This window comes from Callorhinus ursinus, unplaced genomic scaffold (assembly GCF_003265705.2).
Source record: "Callorhinus ursinus isolate GAN/ISIS: 27379988/994484 unplaced genomic scaffold, GSC_fseal_2.0 scaffold56, whole genome shotgun sequence".
Lineage (NCBI taxonomy): Eukaryota > Metazoa > Chordata > Mammalia > Carnivora > Otariidae > Callorhinus > Callorhinus ursinus.
In genome coordinates this window covers 445,241-461,825 of record NW_027397118.1, presented here as the reverse complement: position 1 = coordinate 461,825, position 16,585 = coordinate 445,241, and the positions used below count along the sequence as shown (strand labels likewise).

At 40.3% G+C, this 16,585-nt stretch overlaps 1 long non-coding RNA gene across 1 annotated transcript in view; it reads right to left on the bottom strand.

Moving 5' to 3' along the window:
- Positions 1-129: 129 nt before the first annotated feature.
- The window catches only part of LOC112809080 (uncharacterized), an 81,021-nt gene continuing 64,565 nt past the window's right edge, over positions 130-16,585 (bottom strand). Inside the window, exon 3 of the long non-coding RNA XR_003204502.2 lies at positions 130-1,290. This is a non-coding gene — a long non-coding RNA (uncharacterized lncRNA). The remainder of the gene's footprint in view (positions 1,291-16,585) is intronic.

Sequence of the window (16,585 nt, the reverse complement as noted above, 5' to 3'; positions counted from 1 at the left end):
TTGCTGCACAGGAGCCTGTGAATACACACAAAGGGCCATGACATTTCTAGAATGGCACCACAGCACCTGCCCCTGAAAACAAACTAGTGAAACCAACAGACTTCAACCTAAAGACATCAATCCTTAACAACAGTTAGATCTCACAGGTATTTCTGATGGTCAAAATAGGGGTTCCTGGAATGGTTCCAGGGTTTTATACAAAACAATGTGTTCCTGGAAAGCCCTTTTTCTCTTTCTACCTTTTCTTACCCAAAATAAATGCCCAAAGCCTCAAGCCAAGGTTAGCAGCTATTAATAATTTTGCGGACAGCAGCCAAAAGAAGAGTGGACGCACCATGAGTGTGTGACACGCACACCACAACTTCCCAGAGAGGGGCGGCGCTTTGTTGTGAGACCCTGGTGAGATGTGAGGGGAATGTTAACATCCACTTTCCACAGGCATTTCTCACTGCAAACGGCCCCAGTTTTGAGACTTAGAATTTCATTCCAAATACTATTAGATACATCAGGGCTCTCAAAATACGGATTTCAAGTTGGAGACATCAAAGTGCATTATTTCCTAAAACCACCGTGGATCTCCCCACCTCTTCTTGCACAAGATGCTATTGTAAAACTCAGGCTGCTTTAATCTCTGTGATTCAGGAAAAAAAAAAAAGAAAGAAAGAAAAAAAAAAAACAACAACAAAAAGTGCAGCTTGAAGAGGAACTGAACTCTCACAATCTGGAAGCTAAAAAGTAAACATCACCCAGTGGGCTCCTCAGTTTAATTACTGGCCTTAGCATTTCAATTTACATGTGTCTTCATTATCCACAGAAGGACTCACCTATTGTTCTCCGAATAAAAAATTTAAAACGCAAACAGAAAATGGGGGAGGAAAGGCTTATTGAAGGGCCTCCGAGGATTAATCTTTGCATTCTTCTCATTTTTTCTCCGAATTTGGGGATAAAATCTGTCACGGAATATTTGATCTTAGGGAAACACTGAGTTTGGTTTTGTGAACACAAACTGCTTCTGACCATTATTTTAGCAAACAGAATTTCAGAGGCACAGGGCTCTTGGAGACGGTTACATCGAATTTTGTATAAACAAAGTAACTCAACCGCATTTCCTCCTGAGACGCAGGAAGTCCAGCTGTGTGAATACGCTCGCTGATTGAGTGTATGAGTGTGTGCATGAGCAGGAGTTTCAGGGCTCTTTTCAGGCATCACACCCTTTGATGTCCTCAAATTTTAACTTGCCTTTTCAAAGTATTTAATTTGGTTTGCTTGTCCATCTTGGATTGTCAGTTTCTGCCAACAAAAACAGGAAAGCAAAATTAATTTTAACTGACTTTAATTTTTAAAAAAGTGTCACTCCAGATTTCTAAAAAGTAGAATTCTCAAAACGACTGGGCATGGCCAAAACTTGAAGGAGCCTTCGAATAGCTATAACTGACTTATCGTGGGCTTATTATGATACCCAGGGAGAAAGTACTTTTGATTTTGAAGGAATAACCTTTTTATTAAGGCTGGACACCATTACTCCAATCTCACTAGCCAGTTGACAATTGTTCAAGCAGGTCTAACTCAGTTTCTGCATTGGGCAAGGAATTCTGCTAAATGCTTTGGAGGATAAAAAGATGTCAATACACAGTTCCTAAAGAGCTTGTTAGGGCAGATAGGACCTTTATAGACATGTAGAAACCATTAGTTACAGTTAAGATGTGCTTTGAAAGCTCTAAGGAGCAGGGGACCACTTCTGAGTGGGGGGACCATGGTGGGCTTCACAGAAATGTAATAGTTAATCTGAGAGAATTCAGTGGGAATCAATGGAGAGACATAACATATGGAACAACCCAGAGCCGGAAACCTGAGATATATTTAGAATAATGAGCAGAGGACTGGCTTTGCTGAGTATCTGTTGTGGCTAGGATACAGAGCAGAAAGAGGATTTTGCAGGTCAAAGCCATGTACCCAAGAATGGATAATATGGTCAGCCTCTAATCCCAGGACCTGAGTGGGATTCAGAAGAGAGAAGGAAAGGGATGCCTAGGGCCTCTAGTGAGAACTCAAAAGGAGACCTCCACAGCTTCAGATAGAGACAATCAATGCTGCATTTCTCCTACAGAAGCTGAGAAAGGGAAAGGAAACATATGGTCAACTATTAAGCTGTCAGCCTGGCATGAGTTTTCAGAGCCCTCCATAGTGCAGCAACTTTTGCCCAGTAGCACCTTAAAGGCATCACTCTACTTCTGACAGACCAACCATGATGTAGAATGCCACGGCTGCTGCTTCTGGAACAACTACCTTCCAAAGACCGCTTTCCTGTTAGGAACCATTTGCCTGCCAACCCGGAAGTCCTCAGGTGTTCAACAAGGTTGGGAACACTTGGCGAGGTCTTCTGTCCCCAGAGTAACAACGGGAAGAGCTCTGGGCTGGAAGTCAAGGGAGTGGGTACTGGCCCATCCTGGCCTGGATATGAACTCCCTGTGGACTTTGGGTGAGCCTCTTCCTCTCTCAAGGTCCAATTTTACTCAGAAAATGAGCAGCTTGGACCAAATACCTGCTTCCATGTCTGGCATTCTATGATTTGGGATCAAGGGTCCCAAGTTCATGCAGCTATGTAAGGGTAAGAGCCTGGACCACACCCTGTGTCTCCTGACCCCACTGAACCAGCATTCTTTCCACAGCTCTGGCTTACTTGAGTGGGAGATGTTAACAGAAACCACCCACACCATGGAGTGGCTACTGCATGCCAGTGTGTCTCTACTCTCTCTAATTAGTCCTCATATCAATCATCGGACTGAGATCAAGCTATCCAATCAATGTACATATAGGAAACAAGCACAGAAAGATGGAGTCGTTTGCCCATAATCACAAAATTAGTAAATGAGAAACCAGAATTTCAAGTTAGACAGCCCTGTTCCAGGATGCATCATCCTCATCTCTACTCTCCATACTACACAGCAGAATAAGGAGCAGCAGAGCAACATAAGGGACATGGAACCTTAAAATAGAAACCATGGCAGTCTTCCAATGGTGAATTCACATTACAAGTATGAGAGCTTTCAGAAGAAATATTTTGGTCAGTGTTGCTTGCCTGCATAACCTCCCCTTTCCCTCCCCACAGATGACCACATGAACAGTCCCTGGGGGATCATTTACGATCCAGTGGTCTTAACTGTGGTCTGAATGGAGTACGGATAATGACCACATAGAAAATCAGGAGACAGTGGCCTCCTGGCTGACTCCCCCAGCTCATAAGACAAGGAAAACCAAAACCACCACAGATTTATTTTTACTACAAAATAAAACCCAAGAGGAGGTATCCTCTCAAAATCTTCAGGGATCCACGCTGATATCACCCCTAGGCTCACAGGTGCACCTGCAGACTTATCCAGTAGAACACATCTCAGACTCATGGTTTTGTCAAGCCGGACATTAATTTAAATAAAATAAAGGGAGAGGGTACTCAAAAACTTGAAAACTTCTTTCAGAGGACCATACTACACAATCTCTATATCCTCTTTTACCTATGACATGTAAGATCTCTATTCTAGGAGATTTAGGAGTTATTTTTGAGATTTTCCTATCGCTAATAAAAATGTGTTAGTGTGGGTGCAAGAATCCTGGATGAAAACTGGTAAGCCTCCTTCTAGTACAGTGCTTTCACCAATTGGCCAGTTGACCTTGGCCGGTCATTTGACTTTCCCAAGCTCTGGTTCCTCATCTGTAGTGAGAGGGCTGATCTTCTAGAATTCTGTGAGCCAACCAAGGACCAAGAGCCTTTGAATCGTGTGTTTTGCTAGATGGACCCACAGAACAAAATTGTGATCCAGGGGGATTAAATTCAAATAAGAAACAAGAGGCCGTGAATGCTCCTCTGAAAGAAGAATTAAGTTCAGATAGAAATCTGCGCCTCTGTCTGCTTCCGGAAGCTTGGCTTGGCACTGACCTGCTGCCAAGCCTTGGGGGCTCCTCAATCTATCCACACAGCAGGGATAGTGAAGGCTCCTTCCCTGGGGGGATGTTGGCATGAAGCAAAGCGCTGCAATCCTCCGTGACCTCCCTGGAGGGAAGGTTTGCCTCCTTCCCAGAGAGAGCTTCAGCAGTGCTGATAGCAGAGTATCTGAGGTAGTGAGCAGGGCGGACATGGCTGAGCAGAAAGCCAGGTAGGAAACCACCAACCTTTCTGGGGTGGGGACAGGAGCACCCCCTCATCACACTTCATGATTCTGCCTCGGCAGACTATGGGTTTTCCCCTAGTTCTGCCAGAAAAACCTTGTCACGGTCTTGATGGCCACACACCTGCATGATCTCTGGCTGTTTCTCCTTACCCTTCTAATTCTGGATTGTATTTACCAAAATTTGTATTCCTCTGAATTTCTAGGATCTTTTTAATGCTGTTCCATGGAAGTAGATTAGCTTTGTTCAGAATTCAGTATTATTTTCAATGTGTAGGGTTATACTTAGGTACTTTAAAAAGAACTTCACGTTTCCAGCTGCCCAAGAGTGAAAGGCACTGCTCTCTCATTAGTTCATTACACGCTTTCCCTAGACACATAAAAACAGAGAATAGAGAGCCAGCATTCAGTGCATTGTAGCAAGGTTCCTGCATGCGATAAAAGGGGGGACCAGATGGCCCACTTTCTGCCAATAAAATATAAAGTTCATGAGGGCAGTAATATTATAGACAATCCACAGAACCAGCAATTAGAATAGTTCTGGCACATGGTATGTGCTCAGTAAATCTTTATGGAATGGATGGGTGGAAGGATGGATGGGTGGAAGGATGGATGGGTGGATGGATGGGTGGATGGATGGATGGATGAATTCCACCTCCAAAACCCTGGGAGTCCCTGGTCCTTCAGCCTATGTCAATAATACTCTTACCTATCTGATTCTCACTAGTCACTATCTCCCATCTCCATATTTATCTGGCCCCAGGGGCCTCCATACTGGTATAGTGGCTGCTTTGTTTCTTGATAAGATTAATTTTAAGATAATAATAAAAGCTATCATTTGTTGAATGCTTAAATATATTAATCGTTATGCTAGGGACTTTAAACGTATCAACTCTTTTCATCTACAAAACAACCCAAGGAGATCATGTTATTACTTCCATTCAACAGTTGGGGAAACTGAGGCAGAGAGCGTATATGTTTTGCCTAAGACTACCCACCTGGTAAGTGGGGGGGGGGGGCTTAGTTTCAAACTCAGGCAGTGTGGCTCCAGAGGTAATGCCCTTAAACCCCACATCTGCTGTGTAAGCTTCAGCTCTGCTCATTAACTAGAGCATCCATTATAGATCTCTCAACCAGAGGAAAGGATGCTCAAGGTCCATATGCCTTCAGAATTACCTAAAGCACTTCACGCTCCACTAGTCTCAAGGCCCTACTGGCTTCCTGTGTTAGTTTTCATCTGAGTCCCTGAAGAGTATTAAGGTAGAAGAATTGCAAGTGACAGTGTAAAGTCTATTAAAGGCCAGGTACCAAACTTTGTACCTGGTAGAGACCAACAGGTAGAGAGAGCTCGGCCAGATTAGATATTTATATAAGCCTTTCATCACTACTGTATATCAGCACCTATTATGTTTGCTCTGTAATGGATGCTTAATGACTGTTGAGTTTACAAACAATTTGTTAATTATTAAGAAACTAATGGCTAACAGAAAACATAGAACTTTAAGAACTTTAGAGATAACTTAATAGAAAATTCAAATTAAAACCCTATTTTTTGTTAGACAACAAGATGTCATTATTCTTTCAAAATGTGTCTTCAGTGTCTGCCATGTTCCTGGCACTATGCTGGTCATGGTGGGGGACAAAGGGAAGCTATTACTAGGGACCCCACAGTCAGGAGTTATCCCTGAAGTGGGAAACAAGATTAAAAACTGGAAACAACTAGACTGCAATATATTCTAACTTCATAAAAGCCTTTGACACTATCCTGTGTCTCAGGATAATCAAATGTGTTCTAGATTTTTTTCCTATGCATTTACAATTACTTGAGTTATGTTAAAATGGTCAAATCCATTTTAGAGTTGAGAAAATGAAGCAAAGACAGGAAGGTCATTTGCCTATAATCATACATGTAGTAATGTCATGCCAGGATTTAAAGGCAGTCAGTCTGACACCAGAACCCATTTCCTAACCTGTACCGTGCACAGTAGAATAAGAGTGGCATAGGAACATTAGGTGACATAGGGACATGATAACTTTACATACAAATATATTTGCATATATAGGTATGGTTTTTGTTTCATTTCTGTGTATGTGTTTTATCATAAAGGAGATCATACATTATGTGCTGCTTCATGAATTGCTTTTTCTTACAGCATATGTCTTGAAGATATTTCCATGCACTTGCAGAATACATCAACCTTATTTGTTTCTAGCAGTGTATCCCACAGTACAGATATTTAACTTTCTTCCTAATGATGGAAAATTAAGGTTATTTATAGTTTTTCAATTATAATGCTTCAGTTAAAATTTGTGGTTGCATGCACATATATGAATATTTCTTTTTTTAAGAAAGATTTTATTTATTTATTTGAGAGAGAGAAATAGAAAGCACGAGTGGGGAGGAGAGGGAGAAGCAGGCTCTCAGGGAGCCTGGTGCGGAACTCAATCCCAGGACCCTGGGATCATGACCTGAGCCGAAGGCAGACGCTTAAACAACTAGGCCACCCAGGTTCCCATGTATGAATATTTCTGATGTATATATTTAGAATAGTAAAATTGTTCAAGGTACATCAACATTTTTGCAGTGGATATGTCATAGGGTTTTGCCACCTTGGTCAAGGACATAGTTAAAGTTACTATGCTGATGTGGACTCCAGAGACAAGCATTATAGAGAAGTATCCACATACCTCATAATTATATATAGTAGCTCACACTTTCCACACATTATCTCATTTATCTTTATAATAGTTATGAGAGAATACTATTCTCATTTTACAGATAAGGAAACTGAGACATAGCAAAATTAAGAGATTTGTCCTGGGTCTTTCCATAAATTAAAATCAGAGCTGCAACTAGAAAAAGAAATCTCATTTGTAATTTAGGGCTGTTTCCTTTCAAACCACACTGGTACAATAAACTGTATACAATAAAATGGGTTTGTGCTCAGTTGTTAACAAACCCATGCATACAAGTTTTTAAAAGTGGGTAACATGAATATAGTTATGGATTACAAGTTTTGAGGACAGAAATGAGTAAGAGAGGATGGGAAGTATTTTCCAGCCCCAAAATACCACAATCTTCTGATCCTAGAGAAATAAAAATAAAATGAAGAGACGAGCTTGTTGCTGGAAAAAATGGAAATTAAAAGTAAAAAGAGTCCAGAAAGGGTGGTTGGAATGCGAGACTCCTACAAAAAGTGGTCCCGGGAGTCCCCATAAGGATTTGCAAAAAAGAAGCCCTCCAAACATACTCACTGTCTTTTGGCAGCTAGGGTAACCCAGACTCAACCTTCTCACCTAAGAATATTATTCAGCTTAGAAGTTTCTTCTCTAAACTGAAAGGTGGAAATGACAATTACTCGAGAATTCCAAGTTGAATTCTTCTCAAAGATAATTTACTCCAAGCAAAAGATTCTACTGTTAAATAATACTTATGATTGAACAATAGGTATCATTAGGTAAGAGAATTCTGAAGAGGCATGAGTAAGCTTCTCGGCAGAAATGAATACAGAAATCTGTTCTTGATCATCTTGATCAGAGTAATGACAGAAGGAGGAGGAAACTTATAATAATGTTTTGATAAACTTGCTCAGTCAGATGCCCTAACATTTACATGTAAGTTTCAACTAAGGATTCTGCCAGGACTTGAGATATCCCCTCTCAACAGCTGTCAAAGACAGAAGGCCCCTGTCTCAGCTCCTTTCACTTGGCTAGTATGTAATTTATCTATAAATTGTTACTCTCCTCCAGTTCCAACTGTATAAATTACAAGATGAGAAAAAGTTGGACAGGAACTCATGCTGTATAGTCTTCGAAAATGGTTGTCTTGGAAGATGGCTTTTGAAAACATGTAAGCCTTCACTACCAGCCCACAGTTAGGAGGAAATTTTAAAAAATTGAAAGTGTCCCTTCAAGACACATATTTCTGAAAACTATATGGTTCTTGAGGAGAAGGTCTTGGACTATGAAAAATAGTTGGCAACAGACTGCACCCTATTATTGCCTGCCACCGGGAATTTGCACTAGAATTTACAATTTTGGCTTTAAGCAGGACACTGAGTGTCCTGGCAACCCTGTATAAAAGATTGGCTGTGAACTTTGCCAAGGACTTATTTACATTTCAGCTGACCAAGACTTTTAATAATCGTCTGACTTCCAAAGCACCTATTCTGAGGTCTTCTGCAGTAGCGCATGGGAAACAAAAAGCTTCATTCTCATTTAGAGTTCTCCTTGGGCTCCAGCAAAGTATCTCTCCTCTCTCTAGGGATTCTTGATAAATATGTAGCTTGTAAGGAGAGCAAGCAAGGGGTTCAATCTGTGATATAAAGGAGAGAAACTATGATACCTTCGTAGGACTCTCAACAGATGCTCAAAGCACAGAGGGCTTGAAGGAACTATGAGATTGTTGTTGCTGTGGCAACCATGCATGCCTAAATGAGCAACAAAATTAATAGTCCTAACAGGCATTGGCGGCGTCAACAGGATGACAACGTGTCCCTTTACTGGGGAATGTACGCTCAATAGTGATCCTACTTAGATTTGGTTCTCACGTAAAGAAAAATAGTGTCTGATAATAGCAAACCAACAGAGTAACGGTCACATACTTGCCACATAAACTTCTCCAAGCCACGGTCAAGGGCCATGTTATTCTGCCTCCCTGCTGAAGTTAAGAGGCACCTTTCAAACTCCCAGGCCTTTTTGTGACATTCTATTTAATTTTATCATGCTATTGCTAGTCTCCTATTGAGCTTTTGTTGTAAGTAGATAAAGGTAAGGGGGAGCTGAGGCGAAGCAGAATGAGATACAAAAAGGAAAAACTAAAATTAGCTATAGCATATAATTGGACACTGCTCGGCCTTGAGGAAGGCACAATATGTGTTAATTAAGCAGATTAATATGTTGCTTGCTAAACGGGCTATTCTAGACAGTAGGAAGTAAGTTTAAAACAGGTAAGACCTTTTTTTTTTTTCCCTAGACTAAGGTTAGCTGAGCTATTGCTCTGAATAACTGGGTGAATTTTATCCTTGGATAGAGATAGGGAATAGGGGAGAAAAGCTTTCTTAGGATGTTAGATGTTATTAAAAATCCATTGGGCTAAGCAACTTTTGGCTCATGAGAGATTTTCAAGAAATTGCCCAGTCACTGTCTATTAATTGAACTGTACAATGATAGTGTTCATGTGATATAATGGCCTTTCAGATAAGGGTAACATTTGGATCCAATTTTAGGCAGAAGTTTCATTCCCCAAATGTTTAATATAATTATGTGACAGTATTGGTTAGTCGAGTAGTTGGAATGAAGAAAATATTTCAGGTTAAATAATTTGTCCAAAGTTCTGGGGCTACATTGGAAATAAAGTTGTTAGTCAGATAATATTGCATTGAATGTTTAAAGCCTGGTGCTAATGAGCCCAGTCACATGCATGGGTCAGCTGGGAGAGTTAGGTCAGCCCTACAATCAGATGCCAGTCAGTTCGCTCAGAAATACATCCAAGTTAGCCAAAAAGAGTAAGCAAAAACACATAATGAGCTCCATGCAAATCCACCATGGCTCAGAGTATACACGTGGCTAATAAGAGATTCAAGATTTCTTCCTTTTTTTTAATTTCAGAGGCAGTGATTCATCTGTTGCATATAACACCCCGGTACTCATTCCATCAAGTGCCCTCCTTAATGCCCATCACCCAGTAACCCCATCCCCCCACCAGACAACCTACAGAATGGGAGGAGATATTTGCAAATGTCTTATCTTCTTCTTTTAAGAAGAAGGAAGCACAACTTGTGATGAGCACCAGGTGATAGATGGAATTGCTGAATCACTACACGGTACACCTAGAATGAATATAACACTCTATATTAACTCTACTGGAATTAAAATAAAATAAAATAAAATTCTTAATTAAAAAATAAAACAGACTAAGTTGGACAATACTCTTAGGAAAACATAAATATGGAAATTAATTTTCTGTTTAAAATATACAAGTTGTTCTAAAGTTAAATATTTAAAAATTTAAAATAAATATTTCTCTTAAAAAAAAAGAATGAAGCACACTTAACTATGCTTACAAATGCCAGGTAGCAAATCATTAAAAAAAAATGCTCTCAGTAGATATTTGAGCACTAGAGAATGTGAGTTAGATTCACAAGTATTGTTCTTTCTGACTCTACAATATCAGCATGAACACACATTAATTTTGCAAAGAGGTAAATAAATAAACTGTATCTTCATTACACAAAAACAAAGGAATATATGGTTTAAATACTGTTTTAAGAAGTTGTGAGAGTCACACATAAGGATAAACTGTCATCCTAAATGTTCCTTTCCCTCTCCGCCCATGACCCAGAAGGATGTCCTGTTGTTATAAGACTGTAATATTTTATAGAACATAGTTAGGTGACAACATAAAAGTAATAATATATTAATTATAGTAAAAATCTGCCATTGTTGATGTCCCATTTCTCGATCTGAGTGCTGTACATGGATGTATTCACTTTTATGAAAGTTCAGCAAGCTCTATACAATTTTCTGAATGTATATTAAATTTCAACAAAGTTTTTTGAAGGCCTTTTCTTGTGTCTGCACTGCTGAAGTCTCTACAAATAGTTATAGGCTGTTTTACAACCAACACATTTATTCCTATAAAAGTGAAGGTAAGAAATTCTTTATAACATAATCCTATTTTAAGGGTACAAAATAAGTTCATTATTTAAATATTTAAAGAAAAGAAGTGGATTATAGATCTGGCTTGGCCACTAACTAGTGTTTGAATCTGAGCCTCTCTGTGCCTCCCTTTTTTCTCCCAATTAAAAAGGGCTGGATGAGCTACAGTCCAGTGTCTCTTCCAGCTTCAGTATTACTGGATACTGGGTAACAGGCCAAATGAGAAGTGAGAATTCTTTGGTGAATCTTTCTGTAAAGCAACAACCCACTTCCTGGTTTATGTCTTTTGTAAACAAGAATTTAATGGGGGGAGACAGCTGGAGTGAACAAAAACCCAATTGACCCATATGACTTGGCTATAAACCACAAGAAAGCCTTAGTCTAGTCACATCACGTTGGAGGCCCAAAGAAAGGAGAAGCTGCTAAGCATTTCCCCCATTAAAGTCTGAAAGCCAGTAAGAGGGGGATTAACTTCTTCCTGCCAAAAGAATCATGCAGGGTGTTCAGTGGAGCTAAGTTTAGTCAAAGGATCAGTCGTTCCATAAACATTTATTGAGTGCTTGCTGAATGCCAAGCAGAACCCCCTTGTAGCTCCGGGAGATAAAATAGCAGAAGAGGGAGGCAGATGGAATTCAGCCCAATGGGTCTCAGGAGCTTGTGGGGGACACAGACAAGTAAACAATCAATTACAGGGGGATTTGTGTAATCGGTGCTGTAAAGGGAGATGTGGAAGATACAGTATGAGCAAGAACAGGAAGGGCACATAACCCAGTAGGGGCTGGGGTAGGGCCATATTAAGGAGGTTTTCTGGAGCAATAGATGTCTAAACAATGAGTAGAGTTAGCCACATAACCATGTTTAGCTCACATGCTGGGAGCCAGGACAGCCTCAGACAGGCTCAGGAGCCAGACTATTTAGCTTCAGCTCCACTTGAGCCTGGAAAAGACTCCTACAGTCTCACTAAGCCTCAGTTTCCTTATCTACAAAATGGGAATAATGCTAGTACTCATGGATTCTTAAAAGGATTGAGAGAATCCATGTAAGCCCTACTAAGCACAAAGCCTACCAGTGTCATTATTAATAGTGAGACAGATGTGGGGAGGGGACCACAGAACATCTCTGCACCAACTGGCCCAGAGGGGACAAAGAATATAGCCATTTGGTGTCCTGAGAGTAGTCCAGTCCAGCTGGAGAGAAGAAGGGAGGAGGTGAGGAGATCAGGCTGTAGCAGAAGGTAAAAGGCCCTGTACCTTGTGTTAAGGTGTTTGGAATTCATCCTGAAGGGACGAGGAGCACTGAAGTGTTCTAAAAGGAGAGGCTCGTGATATCCACTAACCACATCTATCAGGAGGGGAGAAGCATGCTGCCAATATAAAAAATATATTTATTTTACCCCAAAGCATTTAAGATTGCATCTGCTACCCGTTTTCCTCTACAGAGGATGAAGTCCAATTGGAATTCAATAGCTCACTAACATCCCGGGATTCCCTTCCCTTGGTGAGCTGGATACGCAGGATCTCAAATAACTGCGGTTAATTCAGGAGAGGCATTACAAAAATAATGTAATTCCACCTAAGAGACCCAGTTTAGAAAATTAACATAGTATATCTTTTCATGAGCCATGAGCTGCAATATATGGCAGGCCTCTCTTGAGTCATTAAACTTGCTCTATTAGATCACAGAAAATCCCAGACAACTAGCCCTGCTGTGGCTGGATTTTTGTAGAATGCAGACCTCTTTTTTCTAGCAGAATGAAAGTCAGCATAAAGCACAGCCACAGAGCCTTCTGTAACATGGGGTGCAAGATACTTCTGCACTTCCCATATCTTAAACCTGACTTCTAAGGAGAACTTTAATAAGAACAAACCAAAGCTTCTTAGGATGAGTAAGTATTAGAGTGAAGCCCATAATGGATGGATGTAAGGACTGACATGAGTCAACATTTACAAATGATCTGGAAGAAGAAGTAAGCAATAAGTCTCTGATGCAGACACCCTTATGTGCTTCTGGGCAGTTTAATGCCAAGGGGCCGAGGACCATATGTAGGGGGAGTAGGCAAGAGGGTGGCAGATGTGATGCAAGGGTATTTGGAAGAGAACAATCCAAACCCTCCTTGTCAAAGTATGAACTATCAGTCAGAATCCAAAAATGACACCTGGAATTAGGGTGTAGCCCTGTTAGGCTATTGGAGCCAGAAAATGTGGGGTATCATCAAGAAGAGCACGGAAAGCAAAAGAGAAAGCAAATCACCATTCTTCAGCCCTGTCAATCAATATGGAGGCACATCTGCTCCTGAGATGCTGTAGGGCTTCATGGCTATGCACCAAGAAATAGAAAAGAGAACCTGCCCGTGTGTTCATACATCTCCACCAGACTCCATTTGTCCACCAGACTCAGTGAAATCACATACAGTGTTTTGCACACAGCAGCAAGACTTCAGTATCAGTATCACACACCATTTTGTTCTTGCATTTACTGAGTATTCACTGCAAACTGGCTAAATGCAAGGCAGCATGCTAGCAACTGGGGGCTACATCAAGGATGAGACATGAACACTGACCTCAAGTGGCTTACTGTCTAGTAGATGAAATGAGATATGGACATTATCTACAATACAGGGCACAAAGTAATAAAAACCACAGATAAAGTGTTACAGAAACAGCCTGCACATACTTAAAGGATATTATTATGTCAATAAATCATATATATATACATATATACATATATATACGATGTATTTTTATTAACCTCATTCATTTTAAGGCTTAACCTGGACAGTGATGGTCACTGATTTTACTGACAATTCCATTAATGCCCAGAACCAGCAGCTGATACTGATCAGCAGGTCATGGTGGCAATAGGAAGATGAGAAATTTCTGAATGAAGCTGAACTCTGGGGCTCCTATTAATAGTGGATATTCAGAAGATGGGTTTCTTTTTTTTTTTCCTGATGCCAGAAGATAGGAGGGAACCTGAGATTTTGAACGAAATCTGCTGTTGCCTTTGCCCTCAGGGACTTGGTTTATCCTGCAAGACGCAAGAGCCGTGCCCTAAAATGCTCTTTAATGGAGGGGAATAAAAATCAGGCTCATTGTCAGGATGAAGTAGCTAACATCCTGTTTCCAACTAAGTCAGCTTAGAGAAGCCATTTACTATATTACAACTCTGTCCTCCCCTGCCTTATCCCACACCAAAAGGTACACATTGGATTTAGGAGATTAATTCTGCTTATGGAACTGTTAGCTCTCGCCAACTCTCATAATCAGAGTTCAAGAGGGAAATCAGTGGTACTACAACAGGGCTTGAGAGAGAAACGTGTTTGGGAGTATGAAGTTTCTGTTTCCTCAAAGTAAGATACTCCAAGGAAACTAGCTATGGAAGGAGTTTTTAATTTTGCTACTGAGATACAAAGCCCTCTCCCTCTTCTGTGTGTGCTCTGCCACAGGAAACGGACTTAGGTTGCTGGCTACGTTTGTAGTCAGCAATGTCTACTTCTTTGTGGACTTCTTTAATCAGTGCAAATACACGGCCTTGCTCCCTTCTTCATCATTCCCACCATTACGTTTCCTTTCGCCTCTGTGTCTATTAGTGGGGGGGCGGGGCATATTTACACAGGCATCTTAGTTAACATAATGCATTTAACTGGGAATTGAGTTCCTAAATGTAATGAAATCACAGAATGGAGCAAACATCTTTAGATCGTATATTTAAAGGGAATGAAGATCTTCAAGCATATGACATTACTGAAAATATTAGCAGTGAAATCAATGAAGAAGTATCTATCTGTGGAGTTTCTAATGTATCAACGTATGCTACTAGATGATATGTGAGAGCTTTTTAAAAGTTGAATATATGGGGGCACCTGGGTGGCTCAGTCAGTTAAGCGTCCGACTCTTGATTTTGGCTCAGGTCATGATTTCAGGATCATGAGATAGAGCCTGGCGTCAGGCTCCGTGCTCAGCCCAGATTCTGCTTGAGATTTTTATCTCCCTTTCCCTCCCTCTACTATAAATAAATAAACAAACAAATAAATAATTTTTTTAAAAAGTTGAACATATAGCCCCTTTTTCCAAGAAGCTTATCATCTAGTTGAGAAGACGAGTTTAAAAGTACACAGAAATGAGATAGAAAATTTACTATTAGAGCAGTACCAACATGTCTGCTAACTTCAGGGAGTTTAAGGGATGGAGGAGAATGAGAATAAATGTTAAACTTCACTGCGAAAGAGCTTGGAGTTTTTGGAAAATCACCAAGGCTTTAGGAATTCCTGCCTCTCAGAAAGAGAGACCCACCTTCTGAGACAGGGTGGAGCTGATGGCCCAACTGGCAGGAGTTTCAGTTTTTGTGTTCTGTTTTTAGTCTTTCTAATTTTATAATTTGTGCTAAAATATAGCATGACATTTAACCTTGTAAATATTGCCCCCCATCCAATCTCTAAATATGATTATTTTTAAAAAGAGTTTCAATTAATTACAAGGACACTTGCCTTATTCAAATCATATTCCATTTGGTTTTTTATTTTAAGGATACTGGAGGTCAGTATTACCTTCTCTGGATCCTCTAAAATCTATAGTAGGAGCTACAGAATCACAAATGCATTCTCTGCTTTGTAAGATAGGAATGCTGTTTTAGAAAAGTACAGATTCCATGTTGTGGGTGTTTTCATAAACAATTGCACTTGTAACTTCAGCTCACATAAAACAGAAATCTTTTTTTTTTTAAGATTTTATTTATTTATTTGAGAGAGAGAGAGAGAAACAGCATGAGAGGGGAGCCGGTCAGGAGGAGCAGGCTCCCCGCTGAGCCGGGAGCCCGACGTGGGACTTGATCCCAGGACTCCGGGATCATGACCTGAGCCCAAGGCAGTTGCTTAACCAACTGAGCCACCCAAGCACCCCAAAACAGAAATCTTAATTGTCGACCAAAATAACTCTTAAACTTGAGTTTTAAAATGTCATATTTTGGGATTCTTAGTTCTCTCTCTCTCTTCATCTGTAATATGCAGAGAGCCCGAAAGGTGCAAAACTTAGAAGAGACATTAAAATCAAAGCTGAATATTTGGATTCAAACTGCAGAGGAAATAAAAAGGATGTTTTGGAGAATCACAAGGGCTATGTCTGTGGTTATTGCTTTAAATCAGTTTCAGCACACACTGCATTTTAAATAAGTTGTTTGCCTGGTTTGTGTTATTTTTAATAAATAAACATAAAGCTATAATCTTAAATGCATGGTGAGAATCTAGATAATTGCTTTTACTTTTATAATTGAGAGTCAGCTGTGTCTCAAAACATCGTGAGTCTGAAAGCTGCTCTGGGAATGACACTGTACGCATTCAAAATACTAAGGGCGGAGGACTTCCTGAGTAAAACAACAGGGCACCTGTGGTCGCTGCATCTGTATTTCTAAGTTTTTATTTCATCCTTCTAGAATTCCCAGAAATATGGACCAAGATGTTCATATGTTTAGAAAAAGGTAGAATCAATTACTTTGTTGCTAAATTACAAACTAAAGCATCCCCAAACTATCCCGCTTCACATCCACACACAGAAATTCTAACAACACAGTTCAAAGCTTCTAAGTCTAATTACTGTGCCAGTATTAGGATTATAATGCACCCCATTCTTGATTATTCGAAGACTAATTATCTATGCCAGGCACTTAAGCTTGTCCCTATTCCCTTGGTTTTCTGCCATTTGGTTATTTTAAGGTTCACTGGCCTCTTCACATGCCGGGCAGAGGAAACAGAAGATGAGACTCCAATC